Source organism: Lagenorhynchus albirostris, chromosome 3 (assembly GCF_949774975.1).
Source record: "Lagenorhynchus albirostris chromosome 3, mLagAlb1.1, whole genome shotgun sequence".
NCBI classification, from domain to species: domain Eukaryota; kingdom Metazoa; phylum Chordata; class Mammalia; order Artiodactyla; family Delphinidae; genus Lagenorhynchus; species Lagenorhynchus albirostris.
In genome coordinates this window covers 5,624,224-5,639,738 of record NC_083097.1, presented here as the reverse complement: position 1 = coordinate 5,639,738, position 15,515 = coordinate 5,624,224, and positions in this window count along the sequence as shown.

The window sequence follows — 15,515 nt, the reverse complement described above, 5'->3', positions numbered from 1 at the left end:
TCTGTTGTCTGAGAGTAACATGTTTGGAAGGAAGACGTGGTTTTTGGAAGAGAGATGACCCAGTATGAAGCACTCCATTTGAGTCGGGGATGTTACACTATTAACAAGCTGTTCCATTACAAAGCGGTTTCAAGAAGAAGAAGAGTGTGGAGAGACCACAGCAAAGGTATCTATCACAAAGGTTTTACAGGTAGTGTGTGCTTGCTACAGAGAGGAAAAGAAGTGATGATGACCACTCTAACTTCACAGGCAAAATCCAAGTGTCTCAGATGCTGCTAGTCCAACATGCTCAAAATCCTCAGAGATTGTTTCGAGTTATTGATGGTACTAAGATGAGCAAAGGTGGAAAATTCACTTAGGATTTTATGCAGTTGGTCTACCAGGGAGCGCCGATCCTATCCCTCACCTCAAGCACCATGTCATTCCCAACATCCATCAAGTTAATAATCTAGTTCTCCAGAGAGAAGATGACTCTGGGTTCATACATCACTTTATAGCTTAAATATTATAGGAGTTCAGTGAGATGCTTTCGAATCTGAGTCACAAAGTCCCTGGGTCAAAGCAGGTACAAAAATTAAACATGGCAAAAATGGGTGCATCAATACAGCCAACTAAAAGTGTCACATGCCAGGGTCAAAGAGGCTCATCTTCCCCCAAGAACACACTCATCTTTCTTTTACCGTAATCCAAAAGGAATGTGAATGCAATTCAGAGTTGGAGGGGTGTACAACACACAGCATGACGCAGCCTCATGAGTCCACTAAATTGTACTGCATGGAGACAGGTTTGCTGCAGTATTTTAATAATTCCCAAGTAAGCCCATCATGCTTAATGGTGGGGATTTGACAATACAGAGGGGGCCCATCCATCACTTCTGGGGAAGCAAGGACATTTTTATTGTTGTGGAAGGAAGTAGATCTTTGTCCTCTTGCCTCTCAGGCATCTTTACGTAGCCTCAGTTGTACAAATATCTGGTGAGGAAGGATTTATTCTACTAGGGGAAGGTTATGGATGATTCAACTCCTTATTATCAGTTTAGCATAAATTACCTTCCTCTGTCGGAGGAAGAGTTATTCATTCAGGAATTGGTGAGTTACTTTGCATAAAAAATTCTAGGGCTTATTGGTAAGGAGGGGACTGACACCCAAGTTCTCCTCCCCAAATTTGACATTAACAAGCAGAGTAAACCAGACAAGTTCCAAACAAGAAAAACAGCAAGTCCCTGAGATGGAACTGCCCTGAGCAAGAGCGAGCTTAGCCAGCGGCCCAGACTTGAGACCTGAGCCTGAGTTTCCAGGTGGGCTGATGCTGAAATCAGCCTCAGACTGACTTTCCTTAGCATCCTGCCATCGCTGTGGTATCTCTGAAAGGGGACCACAGCAGACAAGGGCTCTTCTTTTCAAGCAGGGCTTTTTATGCAAGTGTGTGCATTTCTCCTGGGGAGAAATTACCCAGGTCTCACGAGACTTCCAAACGTCTTTTGCTCCAAAAGCAACTAGTCTAGAAAAATGGTACAGATAAACCCATTTGCAGAGCAGGAAGAGAGATACAGACGTAGAGAACGGACGGGTGGACATGGTGGAGTGGGGGGATGTGATGAATTGGGAGATTGGGTTTGACGTATGTGCACTGCCATGTGTAAAACAGATAGCTAGTGTGAACCTGCTATATAGCGCAGGGAGCTCAGCTAGGTGCTCTGTGGTCACCTAGATGAGTGGGATGGGGGTGGGGGGAGGGAGGTCCAAGAGGGAGGGGATATATGTACACATAAAGCCGATTCACTTCATTGTACAGCAGAAACTAACACAACATTGTAGAGCAACTATACCCCAATTAAAAGAAAAAAAAAGAATTGTTGCTTTAAAGGTTATGTGGATGAAGATAAATGTTTAAAACACCAGACAGATTAGACACACTCACCAAAGGCAGTGGGCAGGATCCTTCTTGAGGAGGCCACCCTCCAAGAGGTGACCACGGGACATGGTATACAGGGGAGGGAGGCCAAGAGAGGCGAGAGGGCCCCTCCACCCGGCAGCGTGGGCACCAAAGGACACAAATCCAGATTTCCTGATCCCAGCCCATGCCAGCGCATGGTGCTTCTCCACACTTTCATCATTCAGAAAAAAAATACTGCAGGTGCATTAGCACTACCAGAGAGCCTGGCTGTCTTTCCTCAACCTGGATTCTCAGTTTACAGCCAAGTTTCAATCAATGCTGGTGTCTGGTGCCATGAATGGTGTATTTTCTTCCTTTTTATATAAACTTTTCTATAAAACCATGTATCAAACATGTTTCTGTTTTGGGACAACTTTGATTGAAAAACATTTTTCATGGACCTCTTAAATTGTTCCCTCCTGCTTGTCATTTAAAGAAAAGAAAGAAAAAGAGAAAAGAAAGGGAAAGTCTAAAAACTGAAATTCATTGGAAAAGATGGTGGAAGATTGTATGTGCTAAGTTTCTCCTGGAAACCAAGGCAGAGGCACTAAGACATACGATTGTGTGTGACTAGGTCTGGGGTCCCAGGCCCCCAGGAGTTTCTCGGAGCAGCAGGCTTCTCTGTAAGAGCAGGAGAAAGTGGAGACTGATTCCCAACATGGGAGGTGTCTGCAGGGGTCCCCAGTGACATTGCCTTTCTATGTTTTGTTGGAGCATTTGACAAGTTGGAGAAGAAAAAGTGTCCTGGACCTAACAGAAATAGGGATTTGCTCAACTGAGTCCTAGAAAATCAAAATTTCTTGTCCAGGGAAACCATCCAAAGAATCTATTAGAGAATTTGGGAGGTGTCACCTCCTACCCACACTATACCTCTGTGGCCCGAGGGTCCCTAGGGGCCAGGAGAGAACGGGTAGCAGGCAGGCAGCACTCAGCACTTGTATTGGATGCAGCATCACTTTACTCTTAGGGAAAACCAGACAAGTGGACCCCCAGCCCCAGGATCCACAGGCAGACCCCTGACACAGCACCTCCCATGAGGACGTGTCAGTCAGAGCTCCCGCCCAAGATGTGGTCATGTGGGGAAAGCCAGCTGCCATCCTGTTCATTCTCTCCATCTTTGCAGCCTTTCCCAGGCCCTTCAAGGTGACCTGCTCTGAACTGGTGATTTTGAATTCTTCTCAAGATAAATCACTTGAAATCAGGGTTCAACCTTCCATTACACTGTTAACCACATGTTCAACAACCTCACAAGTGGCTGGATGGCATCTTCCAAAGATGCCCAAGGGTTCCCTGGCTCCCTGATACCCACAGTGCCAGAAGCAGGAGAAGGGTCACACACGTTTTGAATCACAGATACTCAATTTAATTCACAGGTATCCAAAATTGCCTTGTTTTTTATATATTTCAGAGCCCAAAAGGTGAAACTGTAGTAAAACCTCAATTATATGAAAATCAAAATCATGACAAGAGCTAGTCCAGGACTTCTGCACAAGATAGAACGCACATGCTTCGGACACAGTGGGGAGACTTTCCCATGTGCAAACCAGCAATTTGGTTGAATTCAACACATATTTAAGAACATGCAGCATGTATCAGGCCCTGTGTTACCCATTGGAGATACAACTGCAAATAATATGACCCTCCCCCCAAGTAGGCAGAGACAGACATGGAGAGGAATATCTGTAACACAGCATGAAGTGATGTCAATTCCTACAAGAAAGAAGCTGACATGGAAGCAGAAATGGAAATTTGGAAAAAGGGAACATTCTTGTTTCTGAGAAAGAGATACCTAGTTTTACAGGAACATCTCCTTTACAGACAAAGGAACCTTGTGGTGGGTGGGGAGATTTGGACAATTTAGAAATGGTCTGGAAGAAATGAAGATTCCCCAAACCAGCAACATTATGACAAAAACTGACATGCAGGTCCCTTTACATATCTACTGTCTGTTCCCTTTTCCAATGTGGTTCCATCAGAGGTAGAAAAATGGCGACCGACTTGAGATGCAGAGGGGCTTCAGGTGGGCCCTCACCTGCCGTTTGCTGGCTGTGTATTTGGAGAAGCTGCTGCTTCCAGACCCCACTTTCCTTATCTCAGAACAAAACACTGATAGGGCCCCCTCGTGGGGTTGCTGTGGCAGCCCAGCACACGGGAATCCTCAAAAGACAATCATTACTATGGTTGTTGTATAAAGTGGAGGGTATTTATTATATGATTTCCTGACACTCCCCTTACTTCATAAGCCAGTTAGACTAGGGAACCCCAGGACCTTGAGGCTGTGTCCCCCAAATCATCCCCAAGCTACGGATAGTGTTAGATTATAAAACAACCCCGGGAACAGGTTCTGACACAGAAGCACGAGGCTCAGGGAGAGGCTGGTCCCGCTGAGTCTCGGCTTATCCATCCAGCATCCCCGGCGCATGGTCCACGGTCACCCCAGAGCACCAAAGTCAAAGATGTGGAGGGACTGTGGCCCCAGGCAGCAAGCTTGAAACTTCCTTCAGCAACAGGATCCACTCCTCCTTCTGTTACTGCTACTGCTGGACTTTCATTTGGGTTTTTGTCTCATTACAAAATGCAGCAGGAGGGACTTCCCTGGGGTTCCAGTGGGTAAGACTCTGTGCTTCTAGTTCAGGGGGCCCGGGTTCAATCCCTGGTCGGGGAACTAGATCTTGCATGCATGCCACAACAAAGAGTTCGCATGCCACAACTGCGAAGCTCACATGCTGCAACTAAAAAGATCCCACATGCCACAACGAAGATCCCGCGTGCTACAACTAAGACCCGGCACAGACAAATAAATAATTTAATTTTTTTTAAAGAAATGTTTATTTATAAAAAAGAAACCACTCAATCCATCTTTAAAAAAAACGAAGAAAGAGAATGCAGCAGGAAGAGTCTTCTGGGACAGGCTTTGCTGGAATTGCTCATGGTCTGTTGCTGTGATTCCTCCCTGAACTCATCCTGCACAGATGCCTGGAGACATTCCAGAAGCACCAGAGTTGCCTCACTTTGCCTGTCAGGATGCTGCTCCTTACATCACATGGAGAAGGGTGGTCATATATGAGATCCAGGGTACCCTCTGTGCAAACTCCAGTGCACACAAAAAAGGTGCTTCTCAGCCTCCATGGCTGCCCCTCTGAGCATCTGTGACTTGTCTCCTGGCTCATTGCAGAAAGGCTCTAATGTGGTACAAGAGTTCTGCGGGCCTGGACACAGGTCCTGCCTGGAGAGTCAGTGCTGGTTCACTTCAAAGTTGGGCGGTGGGAGAGAGCCAACCTCTTCTCCCTCTTCAGGCCACTCAGAGGTGCTGCTACATGACCCACCCAGGATGCCCACTGCGGCACCTTCCTGGTCAGAAGGCAAGGCCTGGGCACAGAAGTTAAATGAAAGCCAAGACAATGCAGCTTTGCTTGTGGCAAAAATGAATCCCTCAGCACTCTCTGGTGACCGGCTCCCAGGAGCCTCTGACCCCATCTTGGCCACACCCAGCTGGAGACAGAGATAGAGAATCAAGGGAAAGGTGATATAAGTCGGCTGCATTTGGGAACCATCTCATGATTTTAAACCCAAAAACTTTAAATTCCCATTGGATTCAAGGATCTGTGTTGGAAGAAACTAAACCAATTGGATCCTCTCTCGGTTATAAAATGTTAGCTTTATATTTCTTTTATGTCTTTTTATTGGTCTATTTTCTTTGACAACTGGGAAGTGATCAGGAAAAGGTAACTATTGTTGCCTGTTCATTTGTATCCCACCTTCTGCCTTACAGGCTTTGAGCAGGAGTCGGCTTACTAGCTCTACCCAAAACTACTAAGTGTCCAGGTTTGTGTGAATAATTTGTCCGTTATTAAGTCCCCTAGTACATCCTCACCCCCAGAACTGTTCACACCCCTGACACGCACAGTCACACCACACACAAAGTGTGTTCAAGTTCCAAGCCATCAAGCCAACTCGCTGCCACCCAACTTCTGCGGTGAAATGTTCCTCTGTGGCAACTGAATGAGCATCTCTCACCAATTCTGAAAGTCTGTTAATAAAGACCTTGTGTCATGACTGCCTGGCTAAAAATTCCCACATCAGGTATGACGTGCCCCATAGCTAAAAGAATCTGAGACCCCCAATGGGATCAATAAAGACTCAAAGAGTTTCTTATTTTGGTGTTTTGGAAGATGAAATGCATACCTCTAAATGACTTCATATGAAAAAACACACAATATTGTAAAACATGACCAGATCTAAAGGGCCTGGGCCTTGGGATGCACTCTTGTTCACCACGGAGGCGCCCAGGCCAGGCCAGTGGGATGTGATCAAGGAAAGATGGGGACAATCACAAAACAACCACCCTCTACAGCAACTTTTGAGACTCAGGTTTTCCATCCTCCAAGGAAGGGAGGCTCCTTGTCTCTTGGCAGCACTGTCGGTCCCACCGATCAACGCCGCGTAACCTCTGCTCCCTTGCACCTCGGGCTTCCAGTGTTGGCACAAGGTTGGCTTACGAAGACCCAAAGCAATGGCATCACCCAGACGGCACTGTCCTCAGCCATCTTCCCTGCACTTGCCCCTGATGCTGTGTTTGTTTTCACACCATCAATGCACGTGGCAGGCTCCCACACCCACTGACACCAGTACTCCATGTCATACTCATCGGTTAGTATTATTTTTATTTTGACAAACACATGCAGTGATAAAAATTATACTAAACCATGAGCTAAAGAAAACCAACACTTTTGAGTCCTTCTGCGATTTAAAAAAAAAAAACTCATTGATATATATTTTTTAATTCCAAGTCGTATATTCTTTGCATAAAATTTTGGTGTCTCTGCTCTACTGTTGCCCCAAGCATAGTATCACCTGAGTTCTTCCCTTTTCCAAAACCAAGAATCAGCCAGAGAGGGCCCAACAAGGTGGTCTTTGTCACAGGGGTGGTGTGGTTGTCTCTGAGGATCACATGAGGACTGACACCCCCCAGGGGACCATCTCTGGATGATGGTGCCACCTGTGTGCCAACCTCCTCCTTTCCCATCCCAGGCCTACTGGGTCCCCACGTCCCTTGTCCCTCTCTGCTCCTCTTCTTTCTCTCTGTGTTATCAGTATCTTCTCTAAATTCCACTTCAACTCCTCCTAGTGATGTAGGGGAGAGGAAACACAAAGTAACAACAGAAGTCAAAATACAGCAATAATAATTTCACCTAAATTCTTCTCGTTCGGGTTTATAAATCTAAAGTTTATCTAAATATTTCAGATTTAGTTTCACAGAAATAACAGTTCATAAATATCCCCTCTGCAGACTCTTATATGTACTTGATGAGTTTCTACCTGGGGTTATGCTGTAGATGTTTATCCATGTTGATGTATACAGCTCAGAAAATCTATTCCCTGGAAGAATCAAATGTCTCTCTCTTAAAAAATCGATCTTAATAACATTTCTAAGGTTGGGTTAAACGAGTAGCACTAAATAAATTTTAATAAAATTTTTAAATAGTAGATGATTTCTGAAAGGAAGATATTCCTAGCAAGAGATAGCATAGGGTCTATCCTTATTAGCATCAAATTAACTTATTGAAGTTGAATATCAATTATGTCCAAATGATCACTGAAGCCTTGTTTTTACTTTTTCAGAAATTTAAATAGGCCAAAAAATGTTAAATTACTTTAGAATAATTTAGATTTTAAATTACTCAGTGTTCATTTCCAACTCTATAGGCCTGAGGGGGAAATGTACTTTTAATAGCTTTGTTTACTGATAAATAAAAGGCGGATGGTCTCCTACAATTTCTGCAATTTCTGTTGGAAACTTCACGGAGCTCCCGAGGAAGGGGTGGGTTATAATTTAACCACATTTGGATGAAAAGCAAACAATGGGCCTTAAAGAGCCAGGTCTCTTCGTTTAGCCTCCTCTCTGTCCCCAGGAAAGGACATGATGCAGAGATGGGAAGTTCCTCTGTGTCTGCCCAAAAGGACAGAGGAGACTTGACAGGGCACTACTGGGGTGAAGTTCACGGCCCCTCGGCTGTCCTGCTCCCACCGCCAAGTGGGGAGAGCGGGCCCAGGAGACGGAAAGATGGTTATTGTAGGTTAGAAAGCTGACTTGATTTTCTGAAAAGTTAACAGAAGAAGCCACTATTTTCCAGGAGGGCTCAGAGCCCTGCTGAAAGGACGCAGAGTTGCAGGTCCTCTGCCTGGGGCCTGGTACAGGCTGGCCCTGTCCACCTGCTCTGTCCTCTGCCGCTACCTCCTATCTCTCGACAAGGGCCTCCTCTTCTGCTTTTTGGTTGGTTACCGTCCACTGAAAGCACTTGGAGGAGGCCTGGGGCACCTAATCACGGAGAATCTCTCCCACTACAAAAACAGGCCACAGCTAGAATGGGAGAAAAGTTCCAGAAGTAAGAGAGTGGTGATGGTCATACAACACTGTAAATGGGATGTATGCCGCTGTGGTGCACAGTTAAAAATGGTTACAGTGGCAATCATATGTATGTTACATACACAATGTAATATATATTATATAAGACATTATATATACATTAAAATAAAATTATATAGAAGATATATGACATGAATTATATCCACACATAATATAAAAGTAAATAAACAACAAAATTATATATGTAAATTATGTGTACACTTACAGTAGAATTGTATATAACATTTATTATATCTTGCATATTGTATATTATATATATATATATATACATATCTAAACACAACAAAAAAGTTTTTTAAAAAATAGGCTGCTGCCATACAATGGACTCTTGAGCAAAATGAGAAAGCTTACAAGAATTAAAAAATAAAAACTCCTAGAAATGACTTGTTCCCTTTTGAGAAAGGTGTGAACCATTTTCAAGAATAAGCAAGCATGCTGCTTGCACATCCGAAAGAGAATAAATGAGACATTAAATAAACAGCAATTTAAAAAGGATCGTTTTCTAACAAGGCTTTTTTCCCCTGAGAGCCATAAGAGCTGTCAGCATTCCTTAAGATGACAAATCTTTTTTCCCCTTAATTAGCATCTCTGCAGACAAACTGCCCCAAACAGATGGCTATAAAGCCAGCTGCATATAGTTATTTTTTTTGTAAAAACAAATAAAAGGAAGAAAATCAACAGCAGCAAGACTTGAGCCTATTAAATTGCATTGAATTTTATTTCCAGTTCAATTGATAATTTATTCTCTAACCTCAAAATAATCACACAACTCTCAGAGTCAGAAAGAAACGTCATCGGTAAATGGGTTCTCTGGCATCTAAGGCTCGTTGCATTCAATGACGAGTCCTCGGTTCTAAAAGCAGTCATGTCAATACTCAATATTTTATTTCCTGACTTTTTACTTTGACTCTCCCGAAAGGAACCCAAGACATTTCTTCCTAAATATGCATATACGATTATCCTCTACAATTTGTCATCAAGTGGTGTACCCAGTTCAATTACAGGAAGTCAGACAATGCCTATTTCAAGGCATCTCAAAATCCAAATGCAATAATGAACTACCAGCTAGAAGGCTGTAAAGCAGAGACGCGTTTCTGATGCGTGAGCCCTGCGTGTACGCACTCCCCGAACTGGTTTAAATGTAGCTTCAGTGGCTTCCATTCAGGGGAGCTGCCTATGGACCAGGCCGGGGGCTATGGGCCTGCTGTGAATTACTCACTGGATTTTCACACAGGTCCGCTGGGTCGGTGATGTTACAGTCCACACTTCACCTGCAGCAATAATGTGGCACAGTTACATCATTTGCTCAAGGTCACAGGTTAGTATGTGGAGAAGTGGGATGGGAGAGAGGGATGCTGATCCCGGTGCTACCTGGCTGTTACCTTTGCAGACCCTACCCGCCCGCAGATTCTTGAACCTTCCATGATTTACATCTGGTCCTTCAAATTCACTAGGGCTTTACCTCCTAAAGTTATTTATTTTTTAATATTACATTATATACTATAATATATCATAATGATATTACAATATATGTTATATACAATATATTACACATTATATATTATATGATATTGCTATTTGTTTACATTATATTTAAATATAATATATTTATTTTCAATTGTGTTCAACACAATTGAAGAAAGTTCTCTTATACTCACTGTTTCAAAAGTGCCTGCTGAGATTTCTTTCATTTGTTTATTCTGTTTTGTTTCTGTCAAAAATAATTGGCTTCTTAACCTTATACCTCTTTCAGAGCGTGAAGTTATGACTTTGCTTAGCTTTATCCTAGGTCATTCTTTGTATTTGAGGGGAAGGCACTTAACTGTCCTTGGTGTGCATAACATGAAAATAGCTTCATCTGCGTTCTCTGGGTGCCTTCCTGTGGGCCCCTGCAAAGCTGCCCACCCTCTTTTCTCATATAACCAAGGTTATCTAATGGGTTGACCCTCCACTGGAGAAGTGTATCCGTTCATTACTTACTTTCTGAAATGCAAGCCCTTGGATGCCCTTCAATTAGCAATTCAGAACGTCTCCCGTCTGAGCTACTAAATTAGCCACGGTCAACTCGTGTCTGTCACTTGCTAACATGAGAAAGATGTGCCCCCTCTCCTCCCACTGGCTTTGCCCTGTGCTGGAAGGTAGGGGAGCAGCCCGGCCAGACCACATGAGCTCATCCCCTGAGAGACAAGGCTCACAGGCTATGGCTTGGTAATATACTCTCAGCTTTTATTAACTAGAAAACAAACTATGCTTCTCCTGGGCCTGGTCCCTCCCTGTCTCCCCACGCTGTTTCCCTGAAACTAGAGAGATGTGCTGGTGAGAGGTCCCAGGGCAACAGCGGGAAAAGGCCCCGAGAGCGATGCAGTCCTGCCTCACACATGGCTCAGGCACATTCTCTCCTGCTCTGACTGTCCCCCAGCCTGGCCTTGTCTCCCCAGCCAGAAGCCAGGAGCCTGAGGTTCAGGCTGGGCTCTTGGCGGACAGGCGTGGGCACAGACCAGCCTCCCTGTGTGGCTGTGAGCCGTGATGCTCCCTGGCCTCGGGGGAGGGGACACGGCACTGTGGCAGACCCGCTCTGGAGTTCTGATTAGGAGTCGGGGCTGAAGCATCCAAGAGGAAAAGGGTCCATTTGCCAAGCCCTTGGCCAGGTGCTCACGCTTCACTTGGGGTCCTTGTAGAGAGGTGTGGACCTTGCAGCACCTCTGGGTCTACGCCAATCTGAACATGATCTGACAAATAGAAATCTATAAAGCACCTTCCCTGTCTTTGCTTTTGCTACCGAGAAACTCTGAGTCAAATCTAACGTTCAACATAGAAACTGTACGATCTTGTGTTAGTAATATCCTTACCTTCTCCTGCTATATGATCTTGAACTTTTGTGTTCATCTGAATGACTCAGCTTCATTTATCTTTTCTTCGCAACAGCTTCAAATCTTCTGGAAAGGAAGACAAAGAAAACAAAAAGCAAATATTAAGTCATTTACTTTTTCACGGTTTAGAAGTAAATGATATTTTTGCACCATGTCCTCAGATCATTTCTGTCATGGGGCAGGATTTGAGTGAGTTGATGAATTAAATACCTGTAGCACGTGAAAACCATAAGGTTTCCTTCACCTTCACCAGGAGAGGAATGCAGAAACTTCCTTTGATTCTGGAAGAGGACTGCATGCCCGTGCAGGTGTACTGCTGGGGGACAGGGTTTCTTGTGGTTTATTGCATTGGATTTGATTCTTCAAGGCTGATTTTTCATTTATTTGTTCATTCATTCCCTTAACAACCTTACGTAAAGTATAGTCGAAACATGAAAAGCTCAGTGTACTAGAAATTAGAACAGTGTCCTCAGGAAGCCTAAAGAACTGGCTTAGACATGGATTTTCACTTGAGAATAGCTGACCAGGAAGGACAAAGGAGGTAGAAGATGGTGTATGCGGAAGGGGCTGGAGATGAGAAAGCGTGGGAAGTTTGTGCGCTGAGATCAGAGCACTAGGAACATGGAGTGGCTTCCTGGGTATGTGACTTGCTCTGTCACACAGGGCCTGGGGCTTAGAATGACCCCGTACTTGGTCTAATGCTCTACTGTCATCATCTTTACATTTTTCACTTTTGAATAAGTGGCCCTGCATCTTAATTTTGCAGCAGGCCTTGCAAATTATGTAGCTGGTCCTAAAGAGAGGTAAGGCGGGAGAACCTGAAAGATGGTGAGAGGTGGTGACAGGTGGATGGTGGATGGTTTTCCACACTGGGGGTTTTGGTAATAGAGTCAGTGGGGGTCTTCAAAAGCCTCCCTTCCACAGCTGTCCCTGCCAGCCTCCTGTTCCTGGGATGAATCATATCTGGGCTCAGTTCCTTCCCCGCCCACCTGGACCAGAGGCTTCATCGCCAGGGCTGCTCTCAACCAAGATGTTAACCCTCTGCTCATGGACGCTGCTGGGTCCTCGTCCAGCCTCACAGCTTCTCCAGCACAGCAGGTCAGGCTTGATGGGAAGACACACAGAGATGGAAACTCTATGATTTCTCAAGCCACACCACCCCTTTTACTTGGCCTAATCTGCTCCCTCCCTGCTACCTGCTATGACCCATCAACCCGTCAACCCTCCTGTTCCACATGCAGCTCCACAGCCCCACACTCGGATGATTTCCCTTCCTACTTCATTCAGACGGTCCTTCCACCCACTGCATCTTCATCCCCAGTCATCTTTTCCTCTTTGGGAGGACCCCAGGCATCTGGGGGGCAACCCCGTCTGTGCTCACCGTGGCCTCTTTGCACGACTTTGGACCTGTTTGTAGACTTTTTTTCTCCTCTGCTCTCAGCTTCTCCCTCTCTTCTGCACTCTTTGCATAAGCCAATAAACAAGCTCAGTTTCCTCTAATCTGAATAAATAAATGCATGTGCATACGCCCCCTCTTCCCCACCAACTTCTTCAGGCTTCTCTCCTTCCTCGAGCTGTTGTACCTTCATGATCCCAGATGCACAGCTGTGTTCAGTCCCTGCTGCTCCCTTCATGGAGTGTCCTCTTTCCCTGTGACCTGACTTGGCTTTTAGTCCTGGTTCTCTCTCTCTGTCACAGCTCAAGAATCACCTGGTCCAACTCATAGGTCTACAACCGGGATTCAGACCCAATTCTGTCTGATTCCAGAGTGGGAGAGGAGATACCCAAACAAGGAAGTGGTCACTGAACACACTCCCTGCAACTTCCTTTTTCACCTGCCACGGCTCTACCTTTGGTGTGGCGGCAAATATTCATCCCTCCTCCTCTGTCCATGACGCTGGGTCTGAAAACACGAGTCACTTTGGCTGATGGAATGTGAGCAGGCTGATGCAAGTGCCTGCTTTTGGATGCCACCTCATCCTTGGCTCAGCTCCTGCCATCCTGTCTCTCATCCCAGGTGGCCACTGGTCCAGGATGAGAAAACACCTGGAGGAGACCTGAGCCTGACAGTCTGGAGCCCAGTGCAGTCAAGGCCTGCCAAGGCTAGCCAACCCACAGATCCTTAAGCAAGAAGAAGTCTTTGCTATTGGAAACCACTGATGTTTGGGCTTGTTTGATACACAGCATTAGCATAGCAAAAGCTGACTAATACACTCTCCCATATGTTGGCGTTACCAGTACGAAATGAAATACATCCACAAAGCTTACAGAAAAAAGAGAAAGTGAAAATGCTAAGTCCTTAGAAGACCCACAGGCAAGATGAAGTCAGCTTTTAGTGAAAGCTGTGTTTATAGACAGAAGCTTCCAAATCGGTTTTCTGAAAAACACATCAGTAACTGGCTGGTCCAAAAATCCCCTCCCGAAGACTGTCATAAAGACCCTTTTTCCCCTTGACCTTGTGATTACATACAGAGGGTGCTCCACGGGAGTATGGCTGCTGCTCTCACCCCCAACCCGTACTCATTCCACCCCAGGGGGTCCCGAAGGAACAGAAGCCCCTCTTCTCTCCTTTCTCCATGCAGACCATGCAGTCTGGTCTGTTGTCTACCCTGCTGCAGGGGCTTTCCCCTAGGAAGGACTTACTCAGTGACTGGGTGAGTGGACAAGCAGAATTGAGGGATGCGGGCACAAGTCCATTTTTATCACAGACATAACTACATTTTAGAGGAAAAAAAATGTTATTTGTAGTAAAATTTTATCCCTAGTGGCTTGACACCTACATTATTTCTCAGCTGGTCCCTAATTCAGGCAGGCAGGAAAGAAAGGGATGTTAATGAATAATCTCCTAAGGCTTCAAACTAAAATAATTTACAGTAACATAATTTAGAGTGGTACAAAAATCATATATGTCAGGGAAGAAATCACTGGGTTTACATCTGAGATCCATGAAGGGGTAAGCAAGCGGTACCCTTCTGTAACTTAGGCACTGCCTACCTTGGAAGAGCATGGCATATCCATGTCAAAGACCTTTCGATGAAGGAGGTTCCCATATTAAGATGTGGAACAGGCTAAACTATGGGAAACTACCTTAAATCAATTAAATTTGTCCTTTTGTGTTAGAACAGTGATCAATTGTAGCATAAATAATGGTTTGGACCTTGAAGACACCTGTCGATGCTGCTCAAATGTTAATGAGACAAACACTCCTGCTAAAGATTTTAAAAAATATATCTATCATTCAGACATACTTGGTTCGTTCAAAACACTGTCTCTTGCCGAAAGGACTAACAGCAGTAATGGACCACGGAAGCTTCTGTAAAAGGCATGTGAAGACAGCTGATAACTGAAGTCAGAAGGACCTTAATGAATTGCTAGTTGTTACTACCAATTTTCTAGGCTTGCACCAAAGTTTCCATCTCTAGCAGCTTCAACATAATCAAGTCTTTGGAAGTATGGAGAGTCCATAGAATGAGAATGTTTTCCAGGAACATTTTTCTGGAACATCTCAGGCCGACTCTGTGCAGAGGGGACTTTCCCTATCAGGGTCTCAACCTTCTCACCATCTAGGGAACTTCATATCCTCCCACTTGTAAGAAGGCTTTAAGCAAAACTTTACTAAGTAAGGAAAACTTGTTTTCTCATTTATATTTATCAAAGATAAATACCAAGTCCTCAATCTACTGAGAAAAAACAGTTTAAGCATATCAAATTGCTATCATTCAAGCCAATAATGAAACTTCACATTTACGTGATTTCCATGCTGCTATCCAAGCAAATGTGTCTTATTCACTGGAAAGATCTGTTAATAGTTCAGAGACCCCCTTTACTATCTTCTCTGACCCCAGGAGTCTGTCGATCAATTGGGATACACTGATTTAAAGGATCTGCCTACTAAAATCCTATGAGTAAACCTCTGCCAATAATCCTACAACAATTAAATACTGCCAGAATAGGGGGAACGTTTTCCATTCATTCACCTAATTGGATAAGAGTTTCTTACTTCACCCAATGTCCAACTTGGAAAATTACAAGTTGATTGAGGAAGGAATGAACAACAGAGAGATAGAGGTTAATGGAAATAAACGTGGGGAAAGTGCACATAGAGCTGACTTGTATGAGATTCCACAGTGAGCCTTCATGGATGTACAGAGGTTGGCAAAGTGTCCTGGGGAAGAGGGAAAGGATGCTATAAGCAAAAGCAGTGCCCCAATCCTTTGTTTTTTGTTTGTTTTTTAATCAGGAATGTAGGTTTATTTCATTAAAAACAAAGCAGATTCATCCCC